The following is a 20,681-nucleotide window of genomic DNA, read 5'->3' as shown; positions in this document are numbered from 1 at the left end:
ACTGCACCCGGCCAATTTTTGCTATTTTAAATATCGACTTTGTGATAACTTTTCCTAATATTTTTAAAGAGATGGTCTTATTTCCTTTTATCTTTTCTACTATAGTTTCCTGGAAAAGGGAAGACTTTTTTAGGAATGGAATTTTGTCATTTCTTTTCGTTGTTCTGAGCATATATCTGTTTTTTGTTCATCTGCTTTACTTGCACTTGAGGGCAATGATCATATTTATGGTTGTATTTTGCATTATAACAAAAAATATTTTCAAACCATAATTCATCAGTTTAGTATGCCTCTGCAGATTATGCAGATTAATATAGACATGTTTATATTATGCCAATCTACTAATATTAATGTAGACAGTAGTGATTTTATAATGTTCCAAATAGCTAATTAATTAAGGTTTTCTAGGATTGACACTCTGGAATTGAATTTCTCTAAATATTAGTCTACAGAGAATGCTTATGAAATTAGACTGTGGACATATACAAACTAGTGTTAAGGGCTCAATAAAAGAATCTTATTAACCTCAATTCTTCTCTAATTATTCAATGTTCCATTAGGTAACTTGATAACTGTATCTATTCCTTAAAATGCTGAACTGATGTCTCTCTCAATTTGACTCAATGTCTTCAACAACTTTCCCAAGGTCACACAGCCAACAACAACCTAGAAATGGATTAAGATCTGTATAACTGAAAAGCTTGCACGTTCCACATGAGACAGAATTCCATCAACACACTGTCCCCGCCTCCCGCATATCCTACTGCTTTTCTTATATTTCTATATAAGTGACGAACAACCTAATCTACTAAGTCACTCAAGTCAGAAAACCAAAAGTCATCTCTAATGGAATGGATGTTTGTGACTCTCAAAACTCATGTTGGAATTTAATCCTTCATACAGTGCTATTCGGAAGGTAATGAGGTCATGAGGGTGGACCTTTATGGGTGGGATAGGTGTCCATATATAAGGGACCCCAGAAAGCTCTCTCACTCTTTCCACCATGTGAGGATACAATGAGAATAGGGCAGTCTGCAACCCTCACCAGAAGCCAACCACGCTGGCACTCTGATCTTAGACTTCAATCTCCAGAACTGTAACAAATGAATTTTGTTGTTTGTAAGGTACCTAGTCCATGGTACACTGTTAAAGCAGCCTGAACTGACTAAGACACCATCTGAGACTGCTCTCTCTCCCTCAGAGGACATTTATAATTAGGCCCTCAGAAGAGCTGAGTTTACTTTTTTGACATTCCTGGTGCCTGACCCTTTATTTCCATTTCTTCTTCCACCATGTTAGATAAAGTCTTCATGCTTTTCCCCAAATGAAGTTCTCTTCCCCTCCATCATCAATCTTCTATACATTCCTATAATGTCTGGAAATTAAATAACAGGTGTTCAAAAACTATTTTTTTAATGGATGACTGTGTAGAGCAATTCCACTATTCCAGGTAGGTACTTTAGGAGCTAGAATTCCACATAACTGAAATGAGGCAACATAGGCTCAAATCAACTAACCCTTACCAATCCTCCCATCATAAATCCTCCTTAACATAGACAAACTTTCTAAAAGGAAAAACTAACTTCATGTACACACACACACACACATACACAATTCTTGAGTGACACCTTACAAGATAACTTTCAATTTCATTTAGCATGTGATATATTGTTCCCTGTGATCCAAGCCCTTCTAGCTCTTCCTGGCATTCCACACCTGTACCTTATTCTCCAGTTATGGTTAACCACTCAGTCTTCCATGAACATGTCAAGGGTTTTCTTGTTTCTACAACTTTGTTCAGCTACTTAAATTATCCTAATGTATTTTGCTTTCCCCAGATTCTTCAGTCAAATGGTGTCTCCTTGGTGATGCCCTCTGTTAGTTTATCTTATGGAGATATTGTGACAATGTGAATGACTGACCAACATTAATGTCACCCCAAATAATTGGTTTAAATCAGGATAATCTCATTCTTCTATTCTACACAGATTCAGAATGGTGCAACACGCAACTCTAGCCTACATCCTCTGTTACTTTGTATGTTTGACATCTATTACAAAACTTTAGTTTCTTTAGTGGCAAGAAATCTATCACTTAACTTTGTAATGGTCATATATATAACTCATCTAGTAGATACAATCATATATGTAATCATTTATATCGTAGGTATTGTCATTTAGAAAGCAGAATTATATTTGCATTTGTGATGGTTAATATTGAGTGTCAACTTGATCGGATTACAACAGCAAAGTATTGTTCATGTGTGTGTCTGTGAGCAAGTCACCAAAGGAGATTAACATTTGAAAACTGGGAGTTTCAGATTCACCCTTAATCTGGGTGGGCACCATCTAGCGCAGCTACGATGATAGCAGTGAGAGGAATGTGGAAAGACTGGACTGGCTTAGTCTTCCGGGCTACATCTTTCTCCTGTGCTGGATGCTTCCTGCCCTTGAACATCAGAATCCAAGTTCTTCAGCTTTGGGACTCTCCGACCTTCAACCATAAACTGAAGGCTGCACTGTTGGCTTCCCTACTTTTGAGATTTTAGGACTTGGACTGGCTTCCTTGCTTCTCAGCTTGCAGACAGCCTATTGTGGGACCTCATCTTGTGATCATGAGAGTCAATACTCCTTAATAAATTTCCCTTTATAAATACCTACCCTATTCTTACACTGACAAAGCCATCAAAATGGGAAGGAGAGGGGAGAACAGCAGCATAAGCTGCTGGCAGAGGTAGGGAAAGACCAGCAAGAAGAAGAGAGAGAAAGAGAAAGTCAGAGGAAGAGACAGAGAGCGGAAGAGACAAAGAGATAGAAAGTCAAAGAGGGAGTCAGAAACAGAGACAAAGAAAAGGAGTCAGAGAGAAAGAGGGACAGACACAGAAAGTCAAAGAAAAAGTTAAGAAGAGAGGAAAAGACAAAGAAGAAGTCGAAGAGAGAAAGAGAGAGATGGAAGTAGTAAAGAAAAAACAGTGTACCCTATTCCTTTAAAAGCCAGGGTAAATGTCTGTCTACCCAGTCAAGGCCTATTCTACTTATGTGGATCTTCAACCCATATCGGCCTCTCAAACAGTTTGCAAGAAATAATGAGATCTATCCTTACTTTCCAATCCCAAATAGACTCTTTGGCAGCAGTGACTCTCCAAAATCGCTGAGGCCTAGACCTCCTCACTGCTGAGAAAGGAGGACTCTGCACCTTCTTAGGGGAAAAGTGTTGTTTTTACACTAACCAGTCACGGATAACATGAGATGCCACCCGGCGTTTACAGGAAAAAGCTTCTGAAATCAGACAACGCCTTTCAAATTCTTATACCAACCTCTGGAGTTGGGCAACATGGCTTCTCCCCTTTCTAGGTCCTGTGGCACCCATCTTGCTGTTACTCGCCTTTGGGCCCTGTATTTTTAACCTTCTTGTCAAATTTGTTTCCTCTAGAATCGAGGCCATCAAACTACAGATGGTCTTACAAATGGAACCCCAACTGAGTTCAACTAACAACTTCTACCGAGGACCCCTGGACCAACCCACTGGTACTTCGCCTGGCCTAGAGAGTTCCCCTCTAAAGGACACCACAACTGCAGGGCCCCTTCTTCGCCCCTATCCAGCAGGAAGTAGCTAGAGCAGTCATCGGCCAAATTCCCAACAGCAGTTGGGGTGTCCTGTTTAGAGGGGGGATTGAGAGGTGACAGCGTGCTGGCAGTCCTCACAGCCCTCGCTCGCTCTCGGCGCCTCCTCTGCCTGGGTTCCCAGTTTGGCGGCACTTGAGGAGCCCTTCGGCCCACCGCTGCACTGTGGGAGCCCCTTTCTGGGCTGGCCAAGGCCAGAGTCGGCTCCCTCAGCTTGCAGGGAGGTGTGGAGGGAGAGGCGCGAGCAGGAACTGGGGCTGCGCGCAGCGCTTGTGGGCCAGCTGGAGTTCTGGGTGGGCATGGGCTTGGCGGGCCCCGCACTCGGAGCGGCCGGCCGGCCCTGCGGGCCCTGGGCAGTGAGGGGCTTAGCACCAGGGCCAGTGGCTGCGGAGGGTGTACTGGGTCCCCCAGCAGTGCCAGCCCACTGGCGCTGTGCTCGATTTCTCGCAGGGCCTTAGCTGCCTTCCCACAGGGCAGGACTCGGGACTGCAGCCAGCCATGACTGAGCCTTCCCCCCGCCTCCATGGGTTCCTGTGCAACCCGAGCCTCCCTGACGAGCACCGCCCCCTGCTCCACGGCGCCCAGTCCCATGGACCACCCAAGGGCTGAGGAATGCGAGTGCACGGCGCAGGACTGGCAGGCAGCTCCACCTGCAGCCCCGGTGCGGGATCCACTAGGTGAAGCCAGCTGGGCTCCTGAGTCTGGTGGGGACATGGAGAGTCTTTATATGTAGCTCAGGGATTGTAAATACACCAATCAGCACCCTGTGTTTAGCTCAAGGTTTGTGAGTGCACCAATCGACACTCTGTATCTAGCTGCTCTGGTGGGGCCTTGGAGAACCTTTATGTCTAGCTCAGGGATTGTAAATACACCAATCGGCACTCTGTATCTAGCTCAAGGTTTGTAAACACACCAGTCAGCACCCTGTGTTTAGCTCAAGGTTTGTGAATGCACCAATTGACACTCTGTATCTAGCTGCTCTGGTGAGGCCTTGGAGAACCTGTGTGTCGAAACTCTGTATCTAACTAATCTGATGGGGAGGTGGAGAACCTTTGGATCTAGCTCAGGGATTGTAAACACACCAATCAGCGCCCTGACAAAACAGGCCACTGGGCTCTACCAATCAGCAGGATGTGGGTGGGGCCAGATAAGAGAATAAAAGCAGGCTGCTCGAGCCAGCACTAGCAACCCGCTCGGGTCCCCTTCCACACTGTGGAAGCTTTGTTCTTTTGCTCTTTGCAATAAATCTTGCTACTGCTCACTCTTTGGGTCCATGCTGCTTTTATGAGCTGTAACACTCACCGCGAAGGTCTGCAGCTTCACTCCTGAGCCAGCGAGACCACGAACCCACCAGAAGGAAGAAACTCCGAACACATCTGAACATCAGAAGGGACAGACTCCAGACGCGCCACCTTAAGAGCGGTAACACTCACTGCGAGGGTCCGCGGCTTCATTCTTGAAGTCAGTGAGACCAAGAACCCACCAATTCCGGACACACTATTAGTTCTGTCCCTCTAGAGAACCCTGACTAATACAGACTGTCATGTAGGAGACTTAATCTTAGTTGCAACTGTCATAGAGTAGGCATTTAAATGTTGACATAGTAAATTGATATTTAAAAGTAGTGTTTATATGATAATTTAAATAAAGATGTGACTTAATTTGAACGTTTTTCAGCATAATGCATTTTTGCCACTCTATTACTATAGTTGATGTATTAGCCTGTTCTCGCACTGCTATAAAGAAATACCTGAGACTAGGTAATTTATAACGAAAAGAGGCTTAATTGGCTCACGGTTGTGTAGGCTGTACAGGAAGCATGACACTTAGGGAGGCCTTAGGAAACTTTCAATCATGACAGAAGGTGAAGGAGAAGCAGGCATGTCTTACATGGGCAGAGCAGAAGGAAGAGAGAGGTGGGGAGATGCCACACACCTTTGAACAACCAGATCTCATGAAAGCTATACCATGAGACGGATGGTGCTAAACCATTGGAAACCACCCCCAAGATCCAATCACCTCCTACCAGGCCCCACCTTCAGTATTGGGGATTACATTTCAATATGGAATTTGGATGAAGACAGATCCAAACTATATCAGTTGGTGTTTTTTCTTAGAGATTTCATCCAATATTTTCAGATTCTTTAGACTGTTTATGGTACACTTTTTATATTTCAGATAGCCCTGTCCTTAAAAAGATGTGCTACAATGTATGCCATTATACTCTTTTCTTCTTTCTTGAGATTCTATAATTGAATCTGATTTTGTCATGTTTCCTCAATATATTCTTAAAACAGTTGATCTGACCATACATTGCCCCATTTCAGTTATATGGAATTCCAGCTCCTACAGTACCTACCTGGAATAGCAGTACTCCTCCAAACACTCATTCATGCAAAAAAATAGTTTTTGAACACCCATTTTTAAATTTCTAGACATTATAGGAATGTATAGGTGGCATTTTGGTTCTCAGTTTCTCACAGTATAAGATATAGGAAAGAAATAGAGCAATTTGGCATTAGAAAGCTGTTATTGAAACACCAGGGGTTTGGCCTAGGTCCTGCTGCTCACTACACAGAAAGCGAATCACTGAGGCAATGAGTGTTGCTAGGGAAGAAGGGTTTAATTGGGTGCTGCAGCTGAGGAGATGAAAGATCAGTCTCCATTCCCTGACCAAATAAAATTGGGGGTTTATGGAGTAGGGAAGAAATGTAACTCTTTGTGGGAAAACAGGAACTAGGCAGGAAGCAATCATGATGAGTGAGGGGCTTGGCCTCTCATGGTCTGGATGTGAGGACCTGGTGAGTTTCAGTTCTTTGATACGTTTTGAGACATCTAGTAGTCCTTTCCTGAGGAAGGAACTCAGATAAAACAAATGTAAATTTCAAGCATTAAGACCAGAATTATTTCCATGTTTAAATATGGTCAATTTCTATGTTTATTTAAAAAAAAAAAAAAAAACCTGTATATAGAACGATTTAGGTGGTTTTAAAACCACATAAATGTTGGAGGGAGATATATGTAGATTCGGTCCCAGGCCTTAAATTTCTAACTGCCAGACTTTGGAGAAGTTACATGTCTGTGAGATGCTCAGATTCTCCATCTGTAATCTGGAGTAAACTGTTGGGTTATTGTAGGATTGTATGTCTGTGAAAAGTATTTTGCATTCTGCCTGATCTTTAGTAAGGAATCAGCAAGCGGTAACATTTCAACAGAAGTATTTATAGGCAATCATGAGACACAAGGAAGAGAATGTCCAAGAGGAAAATAGGAAGGCTTCATAAAGGAAGTGTCACAAGAAGATAGACTTGAAAAATTAGTGTTGTTTTGCAGGTAGACAAAGGAGGGAGGACACTCCAGGTAGAGAGAGCAATGTGAGTAAAGGCACAGATACTTATGATACAGGATTTTTCCCTGACCCCTTCATGGGACTCGCTATAGTCCCTTTCTTCTAATGGTAACATATATTCTGAAAAAAAATATATGGTTGGTTCTAACGTCTCCCTGTTGTATTCTCATTTCATTATCTGTGTAGAAGGTAAGCCCACAGTGCCTTTATCATAACTTGGCCCGTTTTCCTGATGCAATACTTGACTTGTTGATAGAGTTGGGCTGTTGAAAGTATCTAACTATAATCTTGGCAACAAATATTATACCAAAAGGTAACAGTTTTCCTTCATAATCAGTTTTTTCTTAAGCGCACTAGCAACTCTATTTTTACCTCTTTTTTGACTCATCTACACAACAGTTGAGCTTCTGCCACCAAATCTACTTGATACAATTCATACCACTCTCTCATGACAGTCATTCCCCATTTTTGTCCAACAGCTTTTTAAGAAACTCAATACTGAGAATTCAAGTGCATTGACTCTCCTTTGTTTTCAATTATCTTCTAAAGATTATCTGAGTTTTTCTTTTCTTACTACCTTAGTGCTTCCCTCCGTGTGTGTGTATTTGTGTGGTATTGTAGATTTCTGAGCATAATTAAGATCACCACTAGTGTCTCCTATGAGTATATCTTTACTGAGAGAATAGTGATATCAGAAATGCACTCTACACCTGAAGGCAGAAGATATTTATCTATTAAGTTTAGCTGTAGGCTGGTCTACCTTCTCGTCCTTTTCTTAGGATAAAGGAAGGTATGGAAATAGGATTCCCATGAGAGGAATACTATTCCTCTAGTGTAAGACATGATATAGAAGACCATGAAATTCCTTATAATAGAATACGAACGAAGTATTCAATTATGTTTTTAAGTCACAAAACACAAAGGCAAGTAAGGTTTTGTTCACTAAGGCTAAAGGGTTCTCTAAATCTTAAGTCCTAAGGATTCTAGGCAATTCTGAAAGATGCAGCAAGAATGACCCACATGATCTTGCAGTCACTGAGGCTAAGTAGGGTACACTGCCTGGAGTCTGACATAAGTGGTGAAGAAACAGACTCTAGAGCTATGATATCACTTGTAGCCATGTCATCTTAGGAAAAGACCCTCACCTCTCATATGCTTCAGTTTCATCACCTCCAAAATAGTTTTGGCCTCATAGGTTTTTTACGAAGAGTTAAAGAATTGATACATTAAAGCTTGGCTGGGACATGGAAAGCCTTAATATATGTTGAATATTCTGGTTTATAATTCCAATGAGACTACTAAAGCAGAAAGATGAAGAAAAAACAAAAGTGCCATGCTGATCTACTCTCTCTAAAGCTAAAAGGGTTTGTCTTGGCCTGACTACCAAGTGTTTATTTTACGTGATTAAGAATGGTTATGCACTTTCTACAAGCTAAAATTTCACTGGTGCATATATCACGTAGCCCTCCTTCCCTAGTGGCTTCTCCTGCTCACCCCCTCTTCCCAACTGTTTTTTATCCATAAGACAAACATTCTTCTCTGGAAGTCTTCACTATGTGCACAATTGATCCAAACGGGTCAGAGTTTAACTCTTTATTCCCTTGTATCTTTCCCCTTGCTTAGTTTTTAATTATGCTGATTCAATGTTAAATTCTAAAAGGATATTTCCATTCTGTTTTCAACTCTTACCTTTTGATATATTTTAAATGCTTCATTACTAACATTTTTCGTAAAATAAACACACATATCATTCCCAAATCATGAAGATGTGTGATCCAAAACCATTCATTCTAAAAGAAAGAGAAATCCAGATCAGTAAAGGGAAAATGGGTCAGAAAAAAACACTGATGCAAGTTTTTATTTTAAGTATATTGTGCTTACATTTCTTGTAAAATTATAATTATCAGGAACCAGCAGAATTTGACTTATGGTTTTTATTCTATTTAAAATCCAACAGGGCCAACCAAATGTCATAAAACTGATTTTTTTTTCTTCTTGCCTGATTGAATTAAGACGTGACTGTTTTGGTACAAAGTTATCCTCAGAACTCAGTAGTTGACTTGAGCTTTGTTTAAGGGAATGAACAGTAAGGAAAAAGTTAAAGGAGTTCACCAAGACCAAGCAAGAGAAACATGGGACTGAATGCTCTCATGAGTCCACTACAGAATAAGATTTGTTTTAAATGAATGCGGTATCTCAGTTCAGATCTCTCAGTTTGGGGTTCTGTAGCAGCTGGCAGTCATTCTACCTTTTTTTAAAATTTCCTAATTACAGTATATGTATCTAATCATTCTGTCATACGTTTCATTTAACAAGCAAGCTCTAGGCCTTCTCTGTGTCACAGAAGAAAATATATTTTCATGAAGATTATAAGAAGGCAAACGAGGAAGGGAAACCATTTCCTGATAAAAGCTGTTTCTAAAAGATATAAATAGAAGCTTTTCCAGGACTGTAGCTTGATGCTATATTGGGAATCACGTAACATTTACAATCCACTTCTATGCAAGGCAGTCTTGTGCTAAAGAATTGCTAAAAGAGACAGTGCCTTTGGAATGCACCATATGTGTTATTCAAAAGCAGTGGCAAGTCGAAGCTCCTATCTTAATCCTCGCTTGTTATTATGGTAAGTAGCTTTCTGGTTTTTCGCTTTGTCCAGGTAGCATTGCAGTATTTTGCCCATTAGAAGCAGATAGTGAAAACTCTTCTCAAAATTCAATTTACTTGATCTGTTGCTACTATGATAGAATTTAAATTAAAGTTTTTTAAAAAATGGGATAAAATCTTACAGTTCAGCTCCTTTAGAATGAAAGAAATAGATTTAACACAAAAAGGGAAAGAGAATTCATTCAAATATCTAAAACTGTGCCAATGCATTGATCTAAAATGTTCATGAAAAGCTAATAAGAATGCCTAAAATTCTGAATTTAAAAACTTATTTTAATATATGAGAGTTTATTAGAAATACCTACTCATTGCCTTCCTAAAGAACCTGTGATATGTGAAAGTTTACATCCCAGTGTCTCAGTTTTTTTGCATAAATTCTAGATTGTTCAATATTTTAAACATTTCTTAGAAAGAAATCTTACAAACAGATGTGCATAATAAAGTTGTTTGTGAAGCTCTCTAATTAAAATAATTCTGTGAACTTGGATACCAATGTCACTGTGATATTTTCCTAACACTAAATTTTATCATAAATTTTCAAGTTATAAATGGAATTCTTAACCTGAAGATGATGTAAAAGGATAGTAAAATTATGCTACCTGTAAACCTGAGGAGGGATGATAATCATAGGACTATAGACAAAATTTTTCTCAAGAATATCAAAGGGCTGGCCAGGTGTGGTGGCTCACACCTGTAATCCTAGCACTTTGGGAGGCCGAGGTGGGCGGATCACGAGGTCAGGAGATTGAGACCATCCTGGCTAACATGGTGAAACCCCATCTCCACTAAAAATACAAAAAATTAGCCGGGCGTAGTGGCGGGCGCCTGTAGTCCCAGCTACTCGGGAGGCTGAGGCAGGAAAAAGGCGGGAGCCCGGGAGGCGGAGCTTGCAGTGAGCCGAGATCGTGCCACTGCACTCCAGCCTGGGTGACAGAGCAAGACTCCATCTAAAAAAAAAAAAAAGTGAATTGATAGTTCAATATAGCACTTATAATTTCAAGCGTAATGCCAAATAAGTAGAAAATGAATAAGTAACCTCTGAGCGAGAAGGGAAATGAAATAGTAAGAACAGTGGAGATGAGTAGAAAGTAGAAAATAAGATGGTAGATTTAAATCTAAATGTATAAATGAATAATTACATTAAATGTAAACAACGCTACAGTGAAATGATAATTTTTTCAGAGTAGATATGAACAATTCTTTTTAGCTAAAGACATATATAAATGAAAATACGTGAAGGTTGATGAATAATGAAAAAATCAAACAATAATCAAAGTTGACGTTGGCTTCAAGAGGCAGTGTAAGTTTCCTACAGCCCGTTTTCTGCTGATTATAACTGAAAACTCTGCGTGGGCAGGGGGAACTGTCTGAGGCTCTCTGAAACATAAAGGGGAAGGGAGTTAAAACTTGAAGAAGTGGCCAAGGTGGGCAGATCACGAGGTCAGGAGTTTGAGACCAGCCTGACCAACATGGTGAAACCCCGCCTCTACTAAAAATACAAAAATTAGCTGGGCTTGGTGGCGTGTGCCTGTAATCCCAGCTACTCAGGAGGCTGAGGCAGGAGAATTGCTTGAACCTGGGAGGCAGAGGTTGCAGTGAGCCGAGATCGCACCATTGCGTTCCAGCCTGGGCGACAGAGCAAGACTCTGTCTCAAAAGAAAAACAAAACAAAACAAAACTTGAAGAAGTAATCCACACACAGGAGTAAGTTTCACTTTTTTTCTTCCATTTCTGCTCCAAGAGTGGACCCCCGTTGGACAGTAGTACAATGCAGACATCTAAAACTCAAAACCCCACCTTCTCTTTTTCCAGATTAGTCATGAAAAAAAGCTCTAGCAGGCAGGAGAGTAAAAGAGACAGAGCCATAAAAAGTTTCTCCTCATTCTGTTTATGAACTCACAAGAGTCTTGTCCTAGGTTCTGAACCACCCATGCACAGGACAGACAGAAATCAGGATAGCAAAGGCTTAGAAAACTGAACAGAGATGTAAGGCACCATGCACAGAAAATGAGTCAAAGCTCATAATATGCAACTAATTAGGTTGATTACCTGCTAAAGCAAAAACAACATCCTCCAATGGAATCTCACAGAAGCCAGAGTCTACACTCATAACATTTACAATGTGCTGCATAAAATCCAAATTACCTGACAAAGACCTATTCTTTTTTTCTTTTTCTGAGACAGTCTTGCACTGTCACTTCGGCTAGAGTGCAATGGCGCGATCTCGGCTCACTGCAACTTCCGCCTCCCGGGTTCATGTGATTCTCCTGCCTCAGCCTCCCAAGTAGCTGGGATTACAGGCGCACACCACCACACCTGGCTAATTTTTTTGTATTTTTAGTAGAGACGGGGTTTCACTATGTTGCCCAGACTAGTCTCAAACTCCTGACCTCGTGATTAGCCTGCCTCGGCCTCCCAAAGTGCTGAGATTATAGGCATGAGCCAATGCACCCAGCCCCAAAGACCCATTCTTAACGGAAAGGCAGCTGTAATAACTACATCCATACAAAAAGGAAAACAAAAAATAAATGAAAAATAGAAAATCACAATAGAGATATATACACTATAAAAAAGAGAAGTGAAAACTTAAGGACTAAAAAAATACAATGCCTGAAATAAAAATGTCAATTAATGGTCTTGAAAGTAGAATGAAGTGACAAAGAAAAGATTCTGTGAATTTGGAGATATGTCAATAAGAAGTATCCATATGAAGAACAGAGAGAAAAAATGTTTTTTAAAATATCTATAGCCTAAAGGATCTATGGATTAACACAAAAAGATCAAAGACGTGTATTTAGCCCTAGATATTTATAAAAGTTTAAGTATGTATATGATAATCCTCATAATTCCACTTTAAAAATACAGAGATGTAACCAAAAAGACAACAGATAAATTAAAATGAAATATTTAAACAAAAACTGTCAATCCAATAGAAGGCAGATAAAGAAGAAACAAAAAACAGAAAAAACAAGCACGTTCCCGCTCCCCAAAATGGTACACTGAAATCCAACCATATTAATAATTACATTAAATGTTAATGATCTCAGACAAGTGAAACAAAATACTGCCTTACAGGCCAAATCCAGTCTGCCACCCATTTTTGTAAATCAAGTTTTATTGGAACACAGCCATGCTCATTTGTTTATATATTATCTATGGCTGCTTTGTATGACAATGAGAGTTGAATAGGTGCAACAGAAATTGTGTGGCCCACAAGGCCAAAAATATTTATTTGGTCCATTACAAAAAAAGTTCACCAACCATCGGTCTAAATCTCTGCTATGCAATGGAAATATAATACAAGCCACTTATGTGATTTTTTTCTGTAGGTACATAAAAAAGTAAGCAAACTTAAAAACAGGTGAAAATAATTTTTAAAATATATTTTATGTAACCCAATGTATCCAAATTATCATGTAAACACATAATCGATATAAAAAGGTATTTAAAAGATATTTTACGATCTTCCTACTAAGTCTTTGAAATCCTGTGTGTATTTCCAATAACAGCACAACTTAACTCATACCTGCCATATTTCAAGTGCTCAGTAGCCACATGTGGCACATAGCCATGGTAATGCATTGCACAAGTCTAAACACTTCAAGAGATGAGACTTTGGTACGAGAGATCAGCATGTGTTGCTTGGGAAGAATGTAAATAATGGTAGCCAGAGAGAGGACTGTGATATATTAAATATGGCCACACAAACATTGCAACTCCTGTCATTAAGTAGTGGAATCTATTTACCTATTCCTTGAAAATAGGCTTACCTTCTGACTTGTTTTGACTAACAGAACGTGATTAAAAAGTGTTGTATGAGTTCTAGAGCCTAATTCTCAATAAGTCTTGCAGCTTTTTCTTTACATGCTTGGAAATTACCCTTGTTGTTTAAGGAAGCCTGGATCCAACTTTTGACGGATAAGAGATTTCACAGATCATTGATTACAAAGGCAATAGCCAACACCAACACCCCAGACATGAGAGGGATGCTACCTTCGATGCAGCCTCCCTGCCCGGCCCCAGTCAAGCCACCGATGACTGCTACTACCTGAGCAAGCCCAGGTGAGGCCTGCGGAAAACAGCCTGGCTTACCCAAGGCAAAATTTCAGAATCATGGGCACATACATGGTTGTTGTTTGAAGCCATTAGGTTTTGGAGGGCAGGAATGTAACGCAGCAATAGATGACTGACAGAATATAATTCTATAACCCATGTCACCTGTGTAAGGCCTTTCTGGGAAGTAGGATTTCTTGCGAGCAAACTTCTATGCCTTTTACTAAAGTACTGAGAAAATTTAGCTGCTCTCTTGGGATGAAAAGATATTTAGGGCTATTTTTAGCCCTCTCTGCCACTTATAGTTTCTAAACAGCTCTTTTCATTGCCTATTGTCACGTCTATGGCCAGGACACATCTGTAAGACTACACTTTCTGGCATTCCAGTGAAAAGAGCCATTTAGTCTCTCTACTCTCAGACTTACATTCCTACATTTAATAAGAAATGCTGTAATATTCCCTTTTTCTATGTTTTCTAAGATTATGGTTGTCTAACTCCCTCCTTCCCTCTACAGCTTAACAAGATTAGCTTATACGGTGGTGGAGTGGGTGGCTACTTCTGCCCAGTCACCTCTTTTCCTAATTTTTTCCTGTCTTAAAGCTATTCATGACAGATTCCCTTTGAAAAGCCTCTGGCTGGCCAAAATGCAGTCCGGTCACAAGTCTAAAGTATACGAATGAGAGTGAATAGAGAATGGGAAATACACTGGTTGTTTGCACATTATCCTACACTATGGTTTCAATGGTTGTCTCCTCTGAAATTTATGTTGAAGCTTAATCCCCAACGTGGCAGTATTGAGAGGTGGGCCTTTAGGAGGTGACTGGGTCATGAGGGATGGATTAATCCATTCATAGATTAATGGATAAATGGGTCAATGGATGGGTTTTCACAGGAGTGGGACTGGTGGCTCTGTAAGAAGAGGAGGAGGCACCTGAGCTAGCACACTCAGCTCCTTCACCATGTGGTGCCCTGCACCACCTCAAGACTCTGCAGAGTCCTTACCAACAAGACGGCACTCACCAAATGCAGCCCTTAGACCCTGGACTTCTCAGTCTTTTTAACTGTAAGAAATAAATTCCTTTTCTTTATAAATTACCCCATGTTTCAGGTACTCTGTTATAAGCAACACAAAACAGACTAAGACATCTTACCACATTCATCTATCCAAATAAGTTGCAAGTATATGGTCAGTAAGTTATCTTATAAGTGCTCCCACATTGAATGCATGGTAAATGCCAAATATGTAATTGTAATGTATTGGTTGAGCCAATAAATCCATCCAGATAGAATTCATGCCCTTCACATGTTGGTTTTACTCTTCTCTGGATGATGGTGTTACCTCCGATCATTTTGTACTCAGTTGGCATAAATTTTTCTCTAAGGCTGGGCACAGTGGTTCACACCTGCAATCCAAGCACTTTGGGAGGCTGGGACGGGCGGATCACCTGAGGCCAGGAGTTCAATACCAGCCTGGCCAACATGGTGAAATCCTGCCTCTACTAAAAATACAAAAATTAGCTGGTCGTGGTGGCAGGTGCCTGTAATCCCAGCTACCTGGGAGGCTGAGGCAGGAGAATTGCTTGAACCCAGGAGGTGGAGGTTGCAGTGGGCCGACATCGCGCCACTGCACTCCAGCCTGGGTGACAAAGTGAGACTCCATCTCAAAAAAAAAAAAAAATTTCTCTAAACAGCCATGTAGACCATTAGTGTCTACTGGATAATTTTCTACTCAGAGACAAATAGAAAAGTGAATATGAGAGAGAAAGAGAGAGAATTATTGTTCACTTCATACCCATGAGAACATATTCTTAGTTCCCTTTTGACAGAAAATAGAGAAGTCCTTAATCTATAATTTTTGATGCTTTGATTAACCCAACAAAACAATAGCTGTGGTTTACAATCTGCTTCAATCAAGTAGATTTTATAGCTCACTGATTTTCTAAAATATCCTCATAAATAGATTCTATTATTATTACTATAAGACAGTGTTATTATACCAGTCATTGACACAATGTATGTGGGAATCAGTGCAAGACCCTGGAACATTGGTCTGGCATGAAACATAAATCAGATGCCATTCATTATATGAATGAATAAAAATACGGCTGGGTGCGGTAGCTCACACTTGTAATCCCAGCACTTTGGGAGGCCAGGGCAGGCAGAACACTTGAACCCAGGAGTTTGAGACCAGTCTGGCAACATGGAAAAACCCCATCTCTACTAAAAATATAAAAAATTAGCCAGGTGTGGTGGCACATTCTTCAAGTCACAGCTACACGGGAGGCTCAGGCAGGAGAATCACCTGAGCTCAGCAAGTCAAGGCTGCAGTTAGCCATGATCATACCACTGCACTCCAGCCTGGGTGACAGGAGTGTGACCCCGTCTATAGATTCTCTACTAATTTTCTAAATTATCAATGTGATTAGGAAATGGCAATAGCTCAGATTTATCTAACAAGCAGCATTTTTTCAAAAATCCAAATTCTTTTTTTTTTTTTTTTTTGAGACGGAGTCTTGCTCTGTCGCCCAGGCTGGAGTGCAGTGGCGTGATCTCGGCTCACTGCAAGCTCCACCTCCTGGGTTCATGCCATTCTCCTGCCTCAGCCTCCCCAGCAGCTGGGACTACAGGTGCCCACCACCATGCCCGGCTAATTGTTTTTTGTATTTTTTTTTTAGTAGGGATGGGGTTTCACCGTGTTAGCCAGGATGGTCTCGATCTCCTGACCTTGTGATCCACCTGCCTTGGCCTCCCAAAGTGCTGGGATTACAGGCGTGAGCCACCGCTCCTGGCCCAAAAATCCAAATTCTTAGCTATCTCTTTTCAGATCCTATTGAAACTTTAAGACAAAATAATAAAAATATTTTTGGAAATAATATAAAATGAATACATAACATGTTTTCCATACATATGTAGGTCAAAGTGATAGCAGCGGTGTCCCATCCAGAGTGGTCTCTGCAAAGATGCCGACTACAGCAGGGGGAGGCATGGCTGGGGCTGCATGCCCTGTGGAGCTGGCAGGGCCGGGAATAGGTGGAACCCTGCCCCCTACCCAACTGGCAGAGCGGGAGCCCCACACTCCCAGGCACAATTGCAGCTGCTCAGCTGTGGCTCTGGACCCAGGCATCCCTGCATTCTTAGGGGCAAGGAAGCCCTCTTTCCTAGGCAGGCTTGGAGGTACCTGCTCCTGCTCCCTGGCCTTTCCCCACTCCTTGCACCCGCTCCAGGACAGAATGAAGTCGTGGCTGAGCCTGAGCACTGTTGCAACCCTGCTGGCTGTGCACACACTTGGGGTGGGACTGACACACCAGCCTCCTGCTGCCTTGGGCCCCTCCAGACTTTGGGCACTAACCTAGCATGGGAGGGAGGCCAAGCTGGGGGCTGAGGGCAGCTTGGCACAGGCCTGCAGGTGCCCCTCTGTATGAACAGCCTGGGCATGGTGGACAACAGGAGGCACACAGACTTCTGGGTAGAAAGGGGTGGGTTCCTGGTGAAACCCCACCCTCAAGCCAGGGATGGCCTGAAGCCTGGGGGCTGGGCTGCCAGCTCCAGGTGGAGGTTGCAGCCCATAGTGAGAACTTATGGTGCTTTTTCGCAGCCACCCATGGCCATCCATGGACCAATCGACATGTACTTCCTCCCTTCTGAGCCCATTAAAAAAAACCCAGACTCAGCCAAACTCAGAGAGCTGTCAGGACTACCAGCTGCAAAAATGAGTTACCCATTTTAGGTCTCGTTGACTGTTGGGATGATCTGCCTGCAGAAAACAGCTACCCACTGCAGTCTCTTCTCCACTGATTGCTGAGAGCTGGGTACTTGTTGGGACAACCTGCCTGCTGAAAGGAGCTACCCACTTCGGGTGTCCTGTGAACTGTCCCGTGCACAATGAAGCTCCTCTCCGCCTTGCTCACCCTCCAGTTGTCCACGTACCTCATTCTTCCTGGATGCGGGACAAGAACTTGGGACCCATCAAATGGGCAGGACTGAAAGAGCTGTAACACAAACAGGGCTTAAACATGTCCCCCAGCTCACCAATTTGCAGTTGATGAGAAGGAGACAAGAGCTGCAGCCCTCTGGGGAGCCCAGACCTAAGGGCTCCCGGAGCCAGGGCTGTGGAACCCTCTTTGGGCTCTGCAGTTCCTGATGTCTCCAAGCTTCCAGGCAACATTGTGTTCCCCTTGTCCAGATGCAGGTGCCCACAGTGGGAGCCACATGTGGTACATCTGGTCCAGCTGTAGCCTATCAGTGAGCCAGCACCTGTGCTGGCACCTGGAGCTGCCCACCCCTCCACAGGAGCCAGCATGCCTGGCTGTGTGCAGTGGCCGGACCCGTGCTCACTCACCCACATACCCCTTGCCACTCCATGCCTGGCTCACCCTTGGCAGGTGTGGAATTCAGGCCAGTAGTGCAAGCTGAGTGCAGCCTGCCAGGCAGAGTGGGCGGAAGGAGCCCAGAGAGACCCAGCAATACTCAGGCAGAAGGCCCCGCCAGCTACAGAGGTTTCCAGCTGGTGAAGTAACACCCCAAAGAATCTCATAACAGATGTTTACAAAGTGAGCAAACTCTGCTGTCTTATTCTAGAGAGATAGCAAGCAGAATGACATTGGCAAATATGGGAGACTCTTAGAAGGTCCTGATATAAATTTTGAAAAAAAAACTTTATGATGTCGAAAAGCTAATTTCAAAGTCTGATTAAATATTTTAGCTTATTAACTTCACTTAGTAAATAATTTCAAAGTCTGATTAAATATTTTAGCTTCTTAATTTCACTTAGTAAATAACTACTTCCAAAAATGTAACAATGTAGGTAAATGAGCATCCCATAACAAAAGGTCCATTAAAAGACAGTTTTTAAGAAAAACTTCCTGATTTTTACTACTTTTTATCCAAAAAGAAGAAAAGGAAAAGCAAAGAAAATACCCTTAGTACAATTTTTATTTCTTTGTTGCTTTTGTTCTCTCCACTCAGTTTATTTTCTTTTTGAGTCCAGGTATTTAATTTCATCAAGCCAAATGGTTGCATCATTATAAAAGATTTTGATTTCAAATAATACTGGATTTGATGGAACCAGTGATTCTAAACAGGCATAACAATGCATCAGGACTTCTCAGAGAAACACAATGGAATAATAAAATATGATTCATAAATATAAAATTTACAATATTAGTAATTTTGTTGAAAATACCTACTGAGCCAAGTTTTCCTTGGTGCCAAAGTCACTCCCCAACAGTAAACATAACAGTTCCAAAAAGTGGAGTTCCAGTAGCCTGAGAAAGTTAACACTGTTCTTGAAGGATTAACTGAAATCCAAAGAAAACACAAACCCGTAAGTGTAGAGAGTTTCATTAAACTGAAATTAAGAGCAGTACTTTGAGAGACTGCTACAGAGAAAGCCAGGTTAAAAAGTGTCTTTTCAGTTGAAAACAATAATAACCACTTAAAAACTATTCAAGGTCATTTAAATACAAATATTATATTAAGTCTATTTGACCATAGTTTTTGGAAGGCTTAAGACTTTTGGGGATTTTTAAAAAAATACAATATGCAAACTTTTTAATGCGTATATGTATTTTCCCCTCAGACTCTTAAAGCAAGCTAAATTTCCACCCAGATATGTAAATATGCATACACAAAATGCCTTTAAGTTACTCTCTTTCTTGGCTCAGAATCCTGTGTATAGTATGTATGATGTTAATGAAGTTAATTACAAACCTGTGGTCAGGATGCGAACCCACCCCCATGACCTCAGGGATCTTATTCTATCTGTTACAAACTCTTTCTCCAATACCTTCAACATCTCTGTTTACCCAGGCAGACTGGCACCCTTAATTGTTTCTTCTCTGTGGGCAACAGAAGCTCTATAGGAAAAGTGGTGGCTACGTTCTCAATGCATAAGCAACTTCAGGATCTACCTCCTAGGGTTCACTCTAAGGCTTTTCATGACAGCTTTATTTCCTCGTTTGTTTTTGTTTCCATCATCTCCAATTGAGGGTTTCCCTTAGATACATGACAGCTGAAAACTCCACCTGCCTTTTAGTTCTCTCCCCTCTTGGAGGACTTTTTCCTTTGTTCTGCAGCCCAGAGGCCAGTCTCACCCTCACTCTGCTGACTGTTTTCTGGGTCTTGGGCTCACCTCAGGGCCTGGCCTGTCCATGGCCCCGCTTTACTCTTTATCCACATATGGAGTTAGCAGAAACCGAATCTTTTCTTACAGCTTTTAAATATGTTTCAGTCTGTCTCATCTAAAAAAATCTTTCATTACTTAAGTTCCTACTGTAGGTTCAATCCCACTGTCTCCTTCTCTTTTTAATCAAGCTCCTTGAAAATATAGCCTGAACTTCAGTCTCTATTTCACGACCCCCAGAACATTGGCTTCTGTTCCCAGCAGCACAAAGAGCTTGCTCTTGCTAAGGATGCCATTGGCCACATCACTAGCTCCAGGGGATACTCTTGTAAATTTATTTCAAACTCACTGTGGCTTGAGACACTATAGATCATTCCCTCTTTCTTGGAATTCTCTCTAATGATATGTGTGGCACTTCATTCTTCTGGCTTCCTGGAAAAAATAATTACATTAAGTACAAATGAAAATTATCTGAAACATTCATAAAAGTATGAAGATCGTAATATGAAACTTCTTAATAGTACTACACATTGAGTACAAAGCAGCAAAAACTGCAGACAGGTGCTACATGTCGGTCTTCAGTATCTACTTGTTTCACTTTACCGGAAAGGTGCTAAGTGGGCCAGGAGTCATTCCAAGTTGGTTTTGATTCTTGAGGACAGGGAAGATAGTCTGGGGCCCAAACCAGATCTACAGCCTGTACCAGACAAATTGTATCAAAGCCTAATGCTTCACCTGGAGGGTCAACTCTCCAGAGCTAAGATTCTCCTACAGTTGAAGCAGGTATGGTAGCCTGAAGTTTCCTGATAGAAAAAGAAAAATAAAATGAAGGAAGAAGTGAAAAATTGGACAGGCTCAATTCTTTGTCTC

The 20,681-nt window shown here is 41.5% G+C and overlaps 1 long non-coding RNA gene across 1 annotated transcript; it reads right to left on the bottom strand.

Moving 5' to 3' along the window:
- Positions 1-8,661: 8,661 nt before the first annotated feature.
- Positions 8,662-20,244, bottom strand: LOC134807468 (uncharacterized). Its single transcript, XR_010147997.1, has 3 exons — positions 20,161-20,244; positions 18,877-18,987; positions 8,662-8,762 (listed from the first exon to the last, which is right to left on the bottom strand). It is a non-coding gene; the product is annotated as an uncharacterized LOC134807468 (long non-coding RNA).
- Between the last annotated feature and the right edge of the window lie 437 nt (positions 20,245-20,681).

Source organism: Pan troglodytes, chromosome 10 (genome assembly GCF_028858775.2).
Source record: "Pan troglodytes isolate AG18354 chromosome 10, NHGRI_mPanTro3-v2.0_pri, whole genome shotgun sequence".
In the NCBI taxonomy this organism is placed as follows: Eukaryota; Metazoa; Chordata; class Mammalia; order Primates; family Hominidae; genus Pan; species Pan troglodytes.
Note: the sequence above shows the minus strand (reverse complement) of the source record. Positions and strands in the feature narration are given on the sequence as shown.